Source organism: Phascolarctos cinereus, unplaced genomic scaffold (genome assembly GCF_003287225.1).
Source record: "Phascolarctos cinereus isolate Bilbo 61053 unplaced genomic scaffold, phaCin_HiC Scaffold_1;HRSCAF=81, whole genome shotgun sequence".
Taxonomy (NCBI): Eukaryota; Metazoa; Chordata; class Mammalia; order Diprotodontia; family Phascolarctidae; genus Phascolarctos; species Phascolarctos cinereus.
Window position 1 is genome coordinate 34467826 of NW_027555514.1, and position 13798 is coordinate 34481623.

Genomic DNA, 13798 nt, shown 5'->3' on the forward strand with positions numbered 1-13798 from the left:
ATGACTACACATGTATAACCCATATCAAATTGCTTGCCTTCTCAATGAGGGGGTTGGGAAGAAGGTAGAGAATTTGGAACTCAAAGTTTTAAAAATGAATTGTGAAAATTGTTTTATATATAACTGGGGAAAAATAAATACCAAATAAATAATTTATAAAGACTTTCCCCCCCATTGCTGCATATCTTCCCAACTCTTTCTAGAGGTTGAAGATTTTGGGGATGGGCTGTCAATCCTCTAGAATTACTTCACCTAATCATGGATGATTCAACTTTGTTTTTTAACCATAGTGAAGGCAAGGCTAGTTCTAGGAATCCCTAGAATTTCCCACACCAGAAGTACAAACCTTTCTGATCTGTTCCTATACTATTTGACCCAATTTCATGGCTTCTGGGAGCATCCTGGTCTCTAGGGGCCATATCAAACTTCCTTTCTTGCCCCAGACCAGAACTGTTAATGAAGGTTCTGATTCACACAAAGATTTGTGCCCCAAGCACTAATCTCATCAATTTTGTCCTCTGCTGATTCCTATTAAAATGTTGTAACATTGGAGGGGCCCATTTGTAGATGAAAGAGGTCCTTGCCCAAGTCTTACTGTATTTATCCTCTTTATGTTTATTCTACATATACTCATATATGTACTTGTTTCCTTCTTTAGAATGCAAGTTCCCTGTGAGTGGAAATTTTTTCATTTATTGTCTTTGGGACATAGTAGGCCCTTAATAAACACTTGTTGATTATTTCTTAGTGCAGTCTGAGGAGATGGACAGTTTTTTCAAAGAATGTTTTTGTTCCTTAATCTAGAAGGTCCCATTTGTCCATATTCTTACAAAGATCTGCAATTTTCCTCCCTTTAGAAAAACTCATACTTTAAGTATCTATGAGTAAAGCCTCATATACCTGCTAAAAGGTTAAAAGAACAGTTTTGGTTTGTTTGGTTGGTTTTTTGCCTTATTTCTTGGTAGATAATAGCATTCCTTCCAGGAACATACAGACTTTCTTGAAAAGAGAAATGTCAAAAATACACATACACACACAAACATCACACACATATCTGCTACAAAAGACACTGACTAATGTATGAAAATGAATTCCCTCTGTCCAGATAATGTGCCTTCTAATCCTGACATTTCACATAGGATTTAAACTTTAAAAGGAAAGAGGGCTTTGTTCAATGTGTACTCTTCTGTTCTGACAACATTTCCCTACAAAGCCTATGCAATGATCAGGGCATGCATCACTGGGCATCAAAGAAGCCTGGTATGGAAGTGTCTCATTTGCTTTGGGGCTTTTGGGTACTACTGCCCCTCCTGGTCAAATGAGGTAGTATTTGTAAAAGGCTTAACATGGTGCCTGGCACATGGTAGATGCTTAATAAAAGCTTGGTCCCTTTCTATTTCTTCTTTGGAGAATTCAGATAAGGTAGAAAGAAAGGAAATTGAAGTGAAGGAATAAAAATAGCTGGATGGTGAAGCATTTGGGACCCTCTTGGGAGAAATAATCCCTTTCCTTTGAATTGATATTCAGCAATACTCTAATTAGAAAAGTTTTAGCTAATCATTTCCCCAGAAAGAAATGAGAGATAGGGTGGGACTGGACCCAAGGTTTTACTGGCATAAGAGACTTATAGGTCAAGAATTCCCCTTGCCAATGCAGGTTGATAGTTTCTCTGTAATTTGTAACCTTTGAAAGGTGCCCGTGGCACTTACATTATGTGTCAGAGGTCAGTCTTAATTCCAAAGCATACTGTATATCAATTAAACCAGGTTGCCTCTTTAAAAAAAAAAAATTTGTTCTGAACTTAAGAAATAAAACAAGCACTTCCATAACAAAGTGGAATAGAAAAACAAAGGATTGCACCTGAAATTGGAGTTCCATTATGTACAACTTACTATTCCTTCCTAATATACAATAAAGGTGTTATGTAAGTTTCTTTTGTTTCCCTCTCCCCCAACCCCTAACAAACTTCGAGATGGCTATCATTAGACAAAAATCTGTATGTGTAGATCTCTCCTCTCTCCTCTCTCTCTCTCTTTCTCTTTCTCTCTCTCTCTCTCTGTATGTGTGTGTGTGTGTGTGTGTGTGTGTGTGTATCAGTTCTTTTTCCAGATGCAAACAGCATCTTTCTACATAGGATCTTAGTGGTTAATTTAGGTATTTATAATAGAATGACTTGGTTACTCAAAGTTGTTATTAAAACAATACTACTATTACTACATACATCATTCTCTTGGTTCTGCTCATTTTGCTCTATGGAAAGCTCTCCATATTTTTCTAAAATTGTCAAGCTCATTATTTCTTATAGCAGAGTAATATTCCATCATGAACATATACCATAATTTGTTTAGCCATTCCCCAATTGATGGATATCCCTGCAATTTCCATTTATTCGCACCAAAAAGAGAGCCCCTATAAATATTTTGGAACACACAGCTTCTTTTCCTTTTTTTCTAATCATCTTGGGAAATAGACCTAATAGTGGTATTGCTGGGTCAAAGGGTATAGGCAGTTTAAGCACTCTTTGGGCATAATTCCAAATCTCTCTCCAAAATGGTTGGATCAGCACACAGATCCACCAACAATGAATTAAGGTCCCAATTTTGCCACATCTCCTCCAACAATTTGTCACTTTCCTCTTCCATCATTTTAGCCAGTCTGATTGGTGTAAAATTATATCTGAAGGGTTGTTTTAATTTGCATTTCTCTAATCAATAATGATCTAGAGAATTTTTTCATGTGATTATAACTTTGGTTATTTCAGTGGAAAACTGCCTGCTTATATCCTTTGACCATTTATCAATTGGGAATGACTCATATTCTTAAAAGTTTGACAAAATTCTTCATGTATTTGAGATATGAGACCTTGATCTGAATAACTGTTTGTACAAATTTCCCCCCAGTTTTCTGCTTTCCATTTGATCTTGGCTACATTTGTCTTATTTGTATAAACCCTTTTTAATTTAATGTATAAAATTATCCATTTAACATCTCATAACGCTGTTTCTTGTTTGTTCATAAATTGTTAATCTATCCATAAGTCTGATAGGTAATATGCTCCATGTTCTTCAAATTTTCTTGTAATATCCACCTTTATATCTAGGCCATGTATCCATTTTGACCTTATCTTGGTAAATGGTGTAAGATATTGGTCTCTGCCCAATTTCTGCCAGACTGCTTTCCAGCTTTCCCAAAAACTTTTATGAAATAGTAGATTCTTATCCCAAAAACTTAAGTCTTTACACTTGTCAAAAACTAGGTTACTATGTCCATTTGCTGCTGTAAATTTTACATCTACTCTGTTCCACTGTTCTACCTTTCTATTTATTAGCCAGTACCAGACAGTTTTGATAATTACTGCTTTATAATATAGTTTAGGATCTGGTACTGCTAAACCTCCTTCCTTTATATTTTTTCCCATTAGTTTCTGTGATATTCCTGACCTTTTGTTCCTCCAAATGAATTTTGCTATTATTTTTTCTAGCTCAATAAAACATATATATTTTTAGTAATTTAATTGGGATGGCATTGAAAATATTGATTAGTTTTGGTAAAATTTTAATTTTTATTATATTGACCCTGCTTACCCATGATCAATTAATATTTATACATTTATGAATTAATGTTTATCCATTTATTTAAATCTGATTTTATTTATGTGCAAAGTTTTTTATGGTTTTTTTTTTTAGGCAATTGGGGTTAAGTGACTTGCCCAGGGTCACACAGCTAGAAAGTGTCAACTATTTGGTCTGAGGCTGGATTTGAACTCAGGTCCTCCTGACTTCAGGGCCAGCGCTCTATCCACTGCACCACCTAGCTGCTCCTCCCATCCCCCTCCTCCCCCCTGAGACCTAGAAGCAAAAGATGGATGGCAACTCCTTGGGAATATTTTTCAGGATGAGTTGGACAAGATAGTTCCTGATGTCCCTTCTGACTCAAATATTTCCTAAGGGACTGGCTTGCTTCCCTCCCTCCTCCCAATCAAAGTATTATTTTGGTCTCTAAAGCCAGAGGATTTGCTCCATACCTGTGCTATGTTCAGAGTACTAGGTAGAAGAAAAGGAAGTGGTAGGTACCAATACAACAGCTTTAAAAATCATTGGAGCCAAGGGTTTAGGAGTTTGCCATAATCTAGGGCAGAGATGTGAAATTCAAATAGAAATGGGGGGCACACTAATCTGTAGATAACTATCCCTGTGGCCACATATTGATTTACTATTAAATTGTAATATTATCTATGTTTTGTTGAATTTTTGTTTATTTTGTTAAATATTTTGCCAATTAGATTTTAATCTCATTGGGAAAGTTGTGGGGGCTATGCGTTTGGTACCACCAGTCCAGTGCTCTTTAAGCAAAGAATGGTATGATGAGGGGGCCCCAATCTATCAGAAACATATCTAAGTGGATAATCTGCTCTCACCACAAATAACAATAGGTCAGCACACCCTCTTCTTCAATTCCTCATTTAGTGTTGACATCACATAACCCTACATCCAAAAGATTTTCATATTCAGGATCTAGTACCCTACACTGTGAGACAGTCAGACCAGATGTGGGAAGCCAATAATTTGCTTACTTCTGCAAGTGAATTCAAATCTCTTATATGATATGAGCTGATCCACATGACTGGTTTGAATATTTTACAATGTGAGAGCCAATTTGATGGGTAAGTATTTAATAACCACCACCACCACCACCACTTCCATTTACTCAACTCTAAAATGACTCTGGTTATAATGTTATACTGGATTTTAAAGTATAAAACATTTATTTTTAGTTTCATTTAAAACAATTCTTTCTAGATCCATTAACTTTCTCTGCCTCAGTTGCATTGAGTGGTGAGACATAGGGAGAAACACAATCTCTCTCTCTCTCTCTCTCTCTCTCACACACACACACACACACACACACACACACACACACACACACACACACAGAGCCATCACAGATATACAACAAAAGTATGTCTATTTACTTAATGTACTTGCATTAACTAACTTCTGCAATTGGAAGATGGAAAAGATTTGGTTAATGAAAGCAATCTTGGGGTGGGGGGGGAATGTTTCAGCAACTATATATAATGAAAACCTATTTCAAAAAAGAAAAAAAGATATCAGTTTAAGAAAAGGAATGTGACTAAGGACTGTCCCCTTTTTATGGAAGTCCAATCCATAAGTGTTTCTTAAGAACCTGGTATGGGCCAGGCATTAAGAAGACAAAGAATGACAACTTATATTTCAAAATAATAAGTGGTGGTCACCCACCCCAAACTTAACCACATGGCCCTGTTGAGCTATTGAGCCCCATATCTCTATCTCTAATCTTGCTATGAATCCAAAGTGGGATGAATATCATTGTCCTTTCCCCTTCTCTGAAGATGCAGTCACTACTGTTTTAGAGAAACTATATTCTCTCTGATACTTCTACTAATGTGAATTAAAACATTCAAAGGTACTAACATGAACTGAATTTTTCAAAGCCCACCTCTTCCATCCTTCATTGTCTATTCTAGCCCACATGGAATTCTCCCTTTCTGAAGCTTCTTTTGCATCTAGAGGCATAAGGGTGTGGCAGATATGTCCTGAGAATAGAGTCAGGAAGACCTAGGTTCAAGTCCCATTTCTGACACAGATTGGCTGTATGACCTTGGGTTAATCACTTAATTTCTCAATACCCCAAGAAATTCATTAACACTATTCAACGGATGAGGTATTGATCTGCACTGATGAAGGTAGTTTCTACCTCAAGAGTCTCCTAGGTTGATGAAATCATAGTTAATAATTAATGACAGTGATACTAATGATGATGATGATGATGATGATGATGATGATGATACAAATTAGCCTACTAGATAAAAACTGGCCCTATAGCCAGAAATTGTTCTAGGTTACTCTCTAAGATATCCATTTTAGAAAAGCTGCCAACCTGAATTGGCAGAGGGACTTTCCTTCCCTGGAAGTTTCCTAAAGTCCTGAAATTAGTAAAATTTATATAAGTCCCATTAAGTATTCAAAGGATAGAGAAAGGAAAATATCAGCACATCATCCTAATAAAGTATGTAAAAGTAATAATAATAATAGCATTTATATAGCCCTTTAATGTTTGTGAAGTGATTTACATATATTATATTATTACATTACATTACTATCTATGTTGTGCTGTACTAAGTGAGTCTTTCAAAGAAGGCTCACTCATTGTGCTGGGGATCCTTACATATCTTAATACTCTAACACAGACCTTTCTCCTTGTTACATGACAAACTCATTTTTTTTTCCTAGTCACACATCTCCTTCATCTTTTAGTCTCTTTCTTGCATATATTTTGCTGTTGGTGATTTATAGCTACCAAAGATCTCACCATTAGGGTGACTTCCAATTTTGATTCATGGGAAATTGTGGTGCTCTATGATTCAGTCATTTACCATCACAAGGAGGACTATTTACACACACACACACACACACACACACACACACACACATGCAGACACAAAGCTAGAAGGGACCTTACTGTCCAACTAGTGCAGTCCTCCCATTTTTCGTAGGGAGAGACTGAGACCCCAGAGAGATGATGAGACTTATAGATATGTGGCAAATCCAGAATGGAAGCCTCGATTTTCAGAATCCAGATTCTTCACTTTCCACTGCACTTGGCTAGTTGAACATATAGTAGATGCTTTAACCTGCTGCTTGATTAAAACATCAATTTTTCTACCTCCTGAGTCTTAGAAATACTAAGGTCAACAAAAAGCTTCAATGCTTGCTTCAGAAGCACATATACTAAAATTGGAATGAGACAGAGAAGATTAGCATGGCCCCTGCACAAGGATGACATTCAAATTCATGAAGTGTTCCATATTTTTCGCAAGCAAGCAGGACAGCTTTGGTATTAACAAGCAGAATGTATTTTCTATCTAAAAAACAAGCTGGTTTTAGTGGAGATTCATGGTTTCGTGTACAATCTACTTCTTTTTCTGTTCTTTTTCGTGTATGGATATCCTCATTTTCTGGTGTGTGACAAGTTCAGAGTAACAAATATATACACACACACTCACACATATATAAAATAAATGGTGCTGAATTTGTGAAAGAGGAGAGCTAATTGTTTTACACCAAATTCATAGAGTTAAATGAAGTCCAAATGACTTTCTCATATATAAACTTCCTCATCCTCTGTCCACTTTCTTCCTGGACACATCCCAATTCCAAGGACTTTAAACGATTCTGACATTATTGTACAACATGGAATCAAAAATCATGAATATTATGTTCATTTCATATTAAAACTTCCTCTGCCTTTGGCATTACTCTCAACAGATATTCCTTAGGAGTTACCAAACAGCATCCAGTATAAGATATCAGCCAATTGAATCCAATTTCTAAAAGATATCTTTCTGTAACACAAAATTTTCCCTGATGTTTAGTTTTATTTATATGTAACCAATAGTTGTCTCCTTCATTTTATATGATTTTAAACAGCTGTAAAATTAAATTGCATATTATCTTGCAAATAAATACTACTTTCTCATCCTAAAGAAATCTTCAGTCTAATATATTAACTAAAAAGAAAGAGCAAAAATAATCTTTCTAACCCATTGAAAGAAAACTTTTAGACAGCTCATTCATATTATTATTTTATTCTGAACTGAATATATGTGATGTGAACAAAGATGATTATATTTGAAGTGTTAAGAATATATCATGTTGCCTTAGATTGATTCAAAAGAATAGAAATGTCTCATTATAGAAGAAAGCTTTCTAGGCTTTTACAACGTGAAAAAGCCAGTACTGTGAGATAGCTCCTGTCTTTGAATGCTGCACATAAGGGTCCACAACAAAGAGGCCATTTGCCCACTTGAATACTAAAGAACAGAATTACTGTAACATCTAGCTAGTATATGACTAAAATAAAAAGACAAACACATAAAAATGATACATGTTACAATTGGACTCTATTCAACTGCTAGGTAATGCATATAAAAAAAATAAATCCTAATGGAATTAGGAGCTGAAATTAAGTGGTCAATTTTTTTTTAATTAGAAGTTCTAAATCACAATAAAAAGGTACATAGTACTTACTACCCAGGCATAAACATCTTGGAATTGCATGCAATGAACAGTCTCATTTCCAGAGAACTAGTGATAAAAGGCATTTTTTTTCTCTCAATCAAAAGGTGGTGGAATATAGGTGTCATATATAGCATGCACTGTCAGATACTGCCATTGGGATTTTTTTTTCAGTCTTATTGATGTGTTTTGTTTATAAGTTAGAGATATTTGAAAATTACTCCCACTTCCTGAGAAGTCTCTTGTGACAAAGTAAGCAGTTAAGACCTCATCTTAAAGCACGTGCCACGTTTCATATTGGTAGCACCCCAAGTTGTATTTTTACCAAAAAAATCTATTTTTCTTTCTTCCATTTTTACTCCATTAGAAAAAAATAAACATTAATGTTCATATAAACCTGTTTATATGAACCTAGTTCTTCCTAGCTACCAAGTCCTGAACTTTATTTACATCTACACAACCCTCATGGATGTGATCCAGTAGAAACCTTAAGAAACAAACATGACTTTGGTGGCAAAGTTATGCAGGACCCAGAGGACTGAGGCTGGAATTTGGGCTTTACCACTAAACTATTTATTTAGTCAAAGGCAAGAGACTTCTCCTCTCTGGGTCTCCTCTGTAAAATTAGGGAGTTAGACTAAATGATGTGCAAGGTCCCTTTTAGCTCCATATCTATATTCTTGAGTATATATGGGTGATAGGTAGAAGGCCAGGTGAGCAATTTCATTGATGTAAGAAACACCAGTATAGAACCTCTCTCCACCATACAGATCAACAGCCCCAGTTTAACTTAAAGTCCTAGACAGTAGCCTAAGAGGTTAAATGATGTACCTAGAATCACACAGCTGGTACGTCACAGAGAGATGTCTTAATACCAAGGTCAGTCTTCTAAGCACCGAAGCATACTGCCTCTCAAGAAATGAATCCGAGAGATACAAGATATGGTGGCAAAGAGAAAGTTTTTAGCAACCAAGGGTATTGAGGAGAAACTTGTGGAGGAGGTGGTGTTTGAGTAGTGTAAAAATGCAACATGAAAGAAGCACGAAGAGCACCCCAGGTATAGGAAGCCCAAATCAGCAAAGGCACAGCAAAGGGGGAACACTTATATTTGTGCTTCCTGTTTGTTCATATGCTTAGAATGCTCCCCCTGCCTCTCTTCTTCCACTGAAGCATTCCCAGGATAGAGAGTAGGCCATTTTTTAGATGGCAGAACATAAAGTCCATCAATAACAAAAAGGACAGGCATCTAGTATCTCTACTATATTAATATGGTTAGCAGCTGAGTCTCATCATACCAGAAAAATACATTGACCTAGGCACATGGGACTATTTCTTAATCTACAACGGGACTTTGCTCTTTCCATCTGTTCTTGACATGTATCATTCTTCCTTCCAGTTGATTTTTCCAACAATTAAGAAAGATATATCTTTAATAGATGGATGTTAGGGACACTAGGATTTTAGTCATAGGACTTAGGATCTGATATTTAATCCACACATGGAATAAAAAAAAAAAACCTTAATCTCTGGGTCTCAGTATCTTCATCTGTAAAATGAGGAAGTTGCACTAGTATGTTTCTAAGAGCCCTTCCACTTCTAAATTTATGATCCTATGATATCTTTAGGTCTCCGTTTCCTCATCTGTAAAATGAGGGGTTTGGACCAGATCGCTTCCACCTCTAAATGTATGATACAATGATTTCTCTGGGTCTCTGTTTCCTCATCCATAACATAAGAGGGAAGAGAGGTGGCACAGTGGATAAAATGCTGGGCCTAGAGTCAGGAAGATTCATATTCCTAAGTTCAAATCTGGCCTCAGACATTTACTGCATGACCATTTTTTTTTATCCAAGTTGCTTCATCTGTAAAATGGGATGGAGAAGGAAAATGGCAAACCACTCCAGTTTTTCTTCCAAGAAAACCCCAAGTGGGATCACAAAGAGTCAGACAAGTTGAAAAATAACTGAATAACAATAGCAACAAGTAGATGACCTCTAAAGTTTCAGTATCATTCAGACCTTGTGCTTTTGACCAAAGCTTACTGTAAGACATGCAGAGTATGGAAGAGATATAAAGAAAACCTTAAAAGAAACTATGTATAATAAGAATAACTTAAAAATAAATATGTCTAATAAATTTAAATAGATCACAATGGCAATATAAAACATTTTACTCATTTGAAAGAAAAGACCAGGGAACAGAATGGCTTTCCTCTAGAAATCATACATATGCCCTGCTTCTTATCCTGATCTATCATCCTGTGAGCTGGACTCCAATCACAAGGTGGGAAGCAGTTCTCTTCCTTGGGTCCATATCCCTGTGATGTCTTGCATTTGTGTTGGGAAGTGTAAAGAAACTTGGCTGTATTGTTAATTTATTTTAGAAATTATTGACTGGTTATTAATAAATTTCTCATCATTATTTAGTCATGTCTGACTCTTCGTGACCCCATTTTGAGGTTTTCTTCACAAAGATACTAGAGCAGTTTGCCATTTCCTTTTCCAGTTCATTTTACAGATGAAGAACTGAGGCAAATAGGGTGAAGTGACTTGTCCAGGGTCACACAGGTAATAAGTATCTGAGGCCAGATTTGAACTCAGGTCTTCCTGACTCCAGGCCCAGCAATCTATTCACTGCACCATTAAAATGCATTTTAAAACAAATTTAAACAAAATCCTGCCAAGAGAATTTTTGTCTCATTTTTACATATAGAGTATATTTGAGGTATTGTTTATTAAGATCATTAATTTAACTTTGCTTTGGGTTAACACATTTTTAAAAATATATATATATTAAGAAGAAAATACCTACATGGTTCTTCCACTCTTTTCCCACTCCAAGATCACACCTTTAGGTGGCTTGAAATTAGGACTGAATGTGCCACTAAATGCTGATTACCAAATCAACTACAATTTTCAAATGGGTGGAGTCTGAAGCCCTCAGGTTTCACCACAACTCTTTTTCTCGAAATGACCTAGTTCCCCTGGTGCCCTGAAGCCCCAGGCAACCTCTTCTCAGGCTGCCCAGTTAGTCTGTGCTGGCCCTAGGATCATCATTCAATTCTCCTGGCTCATATGCTTCTTTGCAATTCATTTACTGGGAAAATGCTTTCCTATATTGCTCCCCTGTTCTTCTTGGATACTTTCCATATTTTAAATCAAAATAATATAACATATATGTTATAGATGTGGTATGCTTGTTAATAATGAAAATGCTTTTATTTTATGCCTTTTGGAAATCAGTTTCATCTCTTTAAAGTCACACTGATAATTTGTGTACATGTATTTGTTTGTACTTTTCTTTTAAGGAGATGAACTTAGAGCCATAATATTTTCCCCTTGGGGGTCAAGCAATTGAATCTGGAGATCACAAAGGACAGTTTATCTCATTATGGGGTATTCATGCTCAGAAAGGGGGTTCCAAGACTCCCCCTTTTCCCATGGGGGTTGAAGGGGAAGATGGGTCTGGGAGGGGAGCATCATCTGGGGGATGCCATTTGAACTAAGCAGCAGTGTCAGTGAGAAGACCGTGAGACAAGGGTAAGACTATGACCATTAAAAAAAAAAAGTTTCATGTTCCAGCCACGGGGAAAAATCAGTTTCTGTGAATACACTCAAATCAGCACCCTGGTCAGAGGCCCCTTTATCTCATGCTAACTGTGGCTCTGTTAGTATTTACATTTCATCCCAAATCTGGATAACTCTCACAAGCAGCTGGTTCATGGAATTCTCTATAAAAGAATCCCTTTCCTTTTTCCTTTATTCCACAGACTCTTTTCCATGTTTCCTCCTAGATGACACTTTGGAAAAATCCCTGAAAATTTGAGAATCTGCGCACTATTACTGCTCTCATGTCTTATATTTATTACATCTCCATGATGGAAAAAAAGGAACGTTAAGCTGTTGTGTAGTCTTCACTTACACTAAAAAAAGGAATACAGTAGAGACCTAGGGATGGATTTACTGTAATTCAAGGAGTTTCTTTCATTTAGCCTTGTGTACAGAACTGAGTCAGTGGTTGCATCTCTACTAAAATTGGTCGCTCTTCTAGCACCATGATCCCATAGACAAAATGTAGTATTGGAGTTGAATTTTTAAAATAAAATGAAATGACAGTGTGTTTCCTCCTCCTTCCAAATAGTCCTTAGACTCCCAGTGCCCTAATACTGCCTCCTGGCACTATAGCTTACATTTGTTCTCTCTTCCACCTTTTTGTTGTTATTGTTGCATTCAGTTGTTTCAGTTGTGTTTGACTCTTTGTAATCCCATTTGGAGTTTTCTTGGCAAAAAATGCTAGAGTGGTTTACCATTTCCTTCTCCAGCTCATTTTATAGATGGGGAAACTGAGGTAAAGAGAGTTAAGTGACTTGCCCAGGGTCAAACAGCTAGCATGTGTCTGAGGCCAGATTTGACTCAGGTCTTCCTGAATCTAGGCCTGGCACTCTATGTGTTGTGTCATCTAACTGCCCCTCTTCCACCTCAACCCCTATCAAAATGTACATCTGCTGTGTCCCATTCCTTAAGCTTTCGCATAGTGATAGTATATGGTCTCTAAGGTTACTTTTCAGTTTTAAAATTTAATTGAATCCAAAACACTTTACAGATGAGGAAACTGAGGCTCAAAGATGTCATGTGACCTGCTTAAGACAGGTATCCTAGCAGAGGGTAAAACTATTCAGGAACCATGTGATCAAACTAAAAGGATTCAGAGCAGCCAGATCAGAGTTCCTGGTATAAGCATGTGAAGCCACTTATGATCACACAGTATTGATGGTCGTAAAGTGCATATCAGAAACAGGACTGAAAGTTTCAGAGTCTGTTAACTATGCTGAGGATCTTCTGGTTGTTAAAGACTTCATATTTTAGCACTTCATGGCACTTGATTTTAAAAAGATGCTCCCTGAGCATGAGTTATGAAGCCCCATTAATCATTCCTCCAAAAATCTATCAGATTCATGCAATCACTACCATTCATATTCTACCAGGCCATACACTTATTACCTCATACATAGATACTGAAACCTCATAACTGTATCCCCTTATATAAGGCTCTCTATTATCCCATACATCTTGTATGCTAACGCCAAAAAGAAGAGAAAAAAGAAAGATGGTACATTGAATATCATGTGAGAGAAATAGCAAGAAGTCAATTTTTGTTAGATTATAGAACATGGGAGGGAAACTAATACTTAATAAGACTGGAATTGTAGGCTGGAGACAGATTTTGAATAGCAGTCAAATTTTCTATTCAGCTGTGGTCTTTTCATCAGGAATGCTTGAAAGCCCTCTATTTCATTAAATTTCAATTTTTCCCCTAAAGGATTGTACTCAGTTTTGCTGGGTAGTTGAGTCTTGATTGTAATCCTAGCTTCTTTGCCCTTCTGAATATCATATTCCAAACCCTTTGATCCTTTAATGTAGAACCTGCTAAAGCCTGATTATGGCTCTATGATATTTAAATTGTTTCTTTCTGGCTGCTTACAATATTTTCTCCTTGACCTAGGAGCTCTGAAATTTGGTTAGAATATTACTGGGAGTTTTCATTTGGGGATATCTTTCAGATGGTAACTGGTGGATGCTTTCAAGTTCCATTTTTGCTTTCTGGTTCTAGGATACCGGAATAATTTCCCTTGATAATGTCTTGAACTATAATGTCTAAACTCTTTATTTTTGATCATGGCTTTTAGGTAGTCAATAATTCTTAAATTATCACTCTTCAATTTATTTTCCAGATCAGCT

At 36.4% G+C, this 13798-nt stretch overlaps 1 protein-coding gene and 1 non-coding gene across 2 annotated transcripts in view; one reads left to right on the forward strand and one right to left on the reverse strand.

Moving 5' to 3' along the window:
• Positions 1–13798, reverse strand: part of KCNH8 (potassium voltage-gated channel subfamily H member 8) — a 388604-nt gene that overhangs the window by 336299 nt on the left and 38507 nt on the right. The gene's annotated exons all lie outside the window — the stretch shown is intronic.
• LOC144455241 (U6 spliceosomal RNA) lies at positions 6754–6856 on the forward strand. The gene has a single exon (XR_013483959.1). It is a non-coding gene; the product is annotated as a U6 spliceosomal RNA (small nuclear RNA).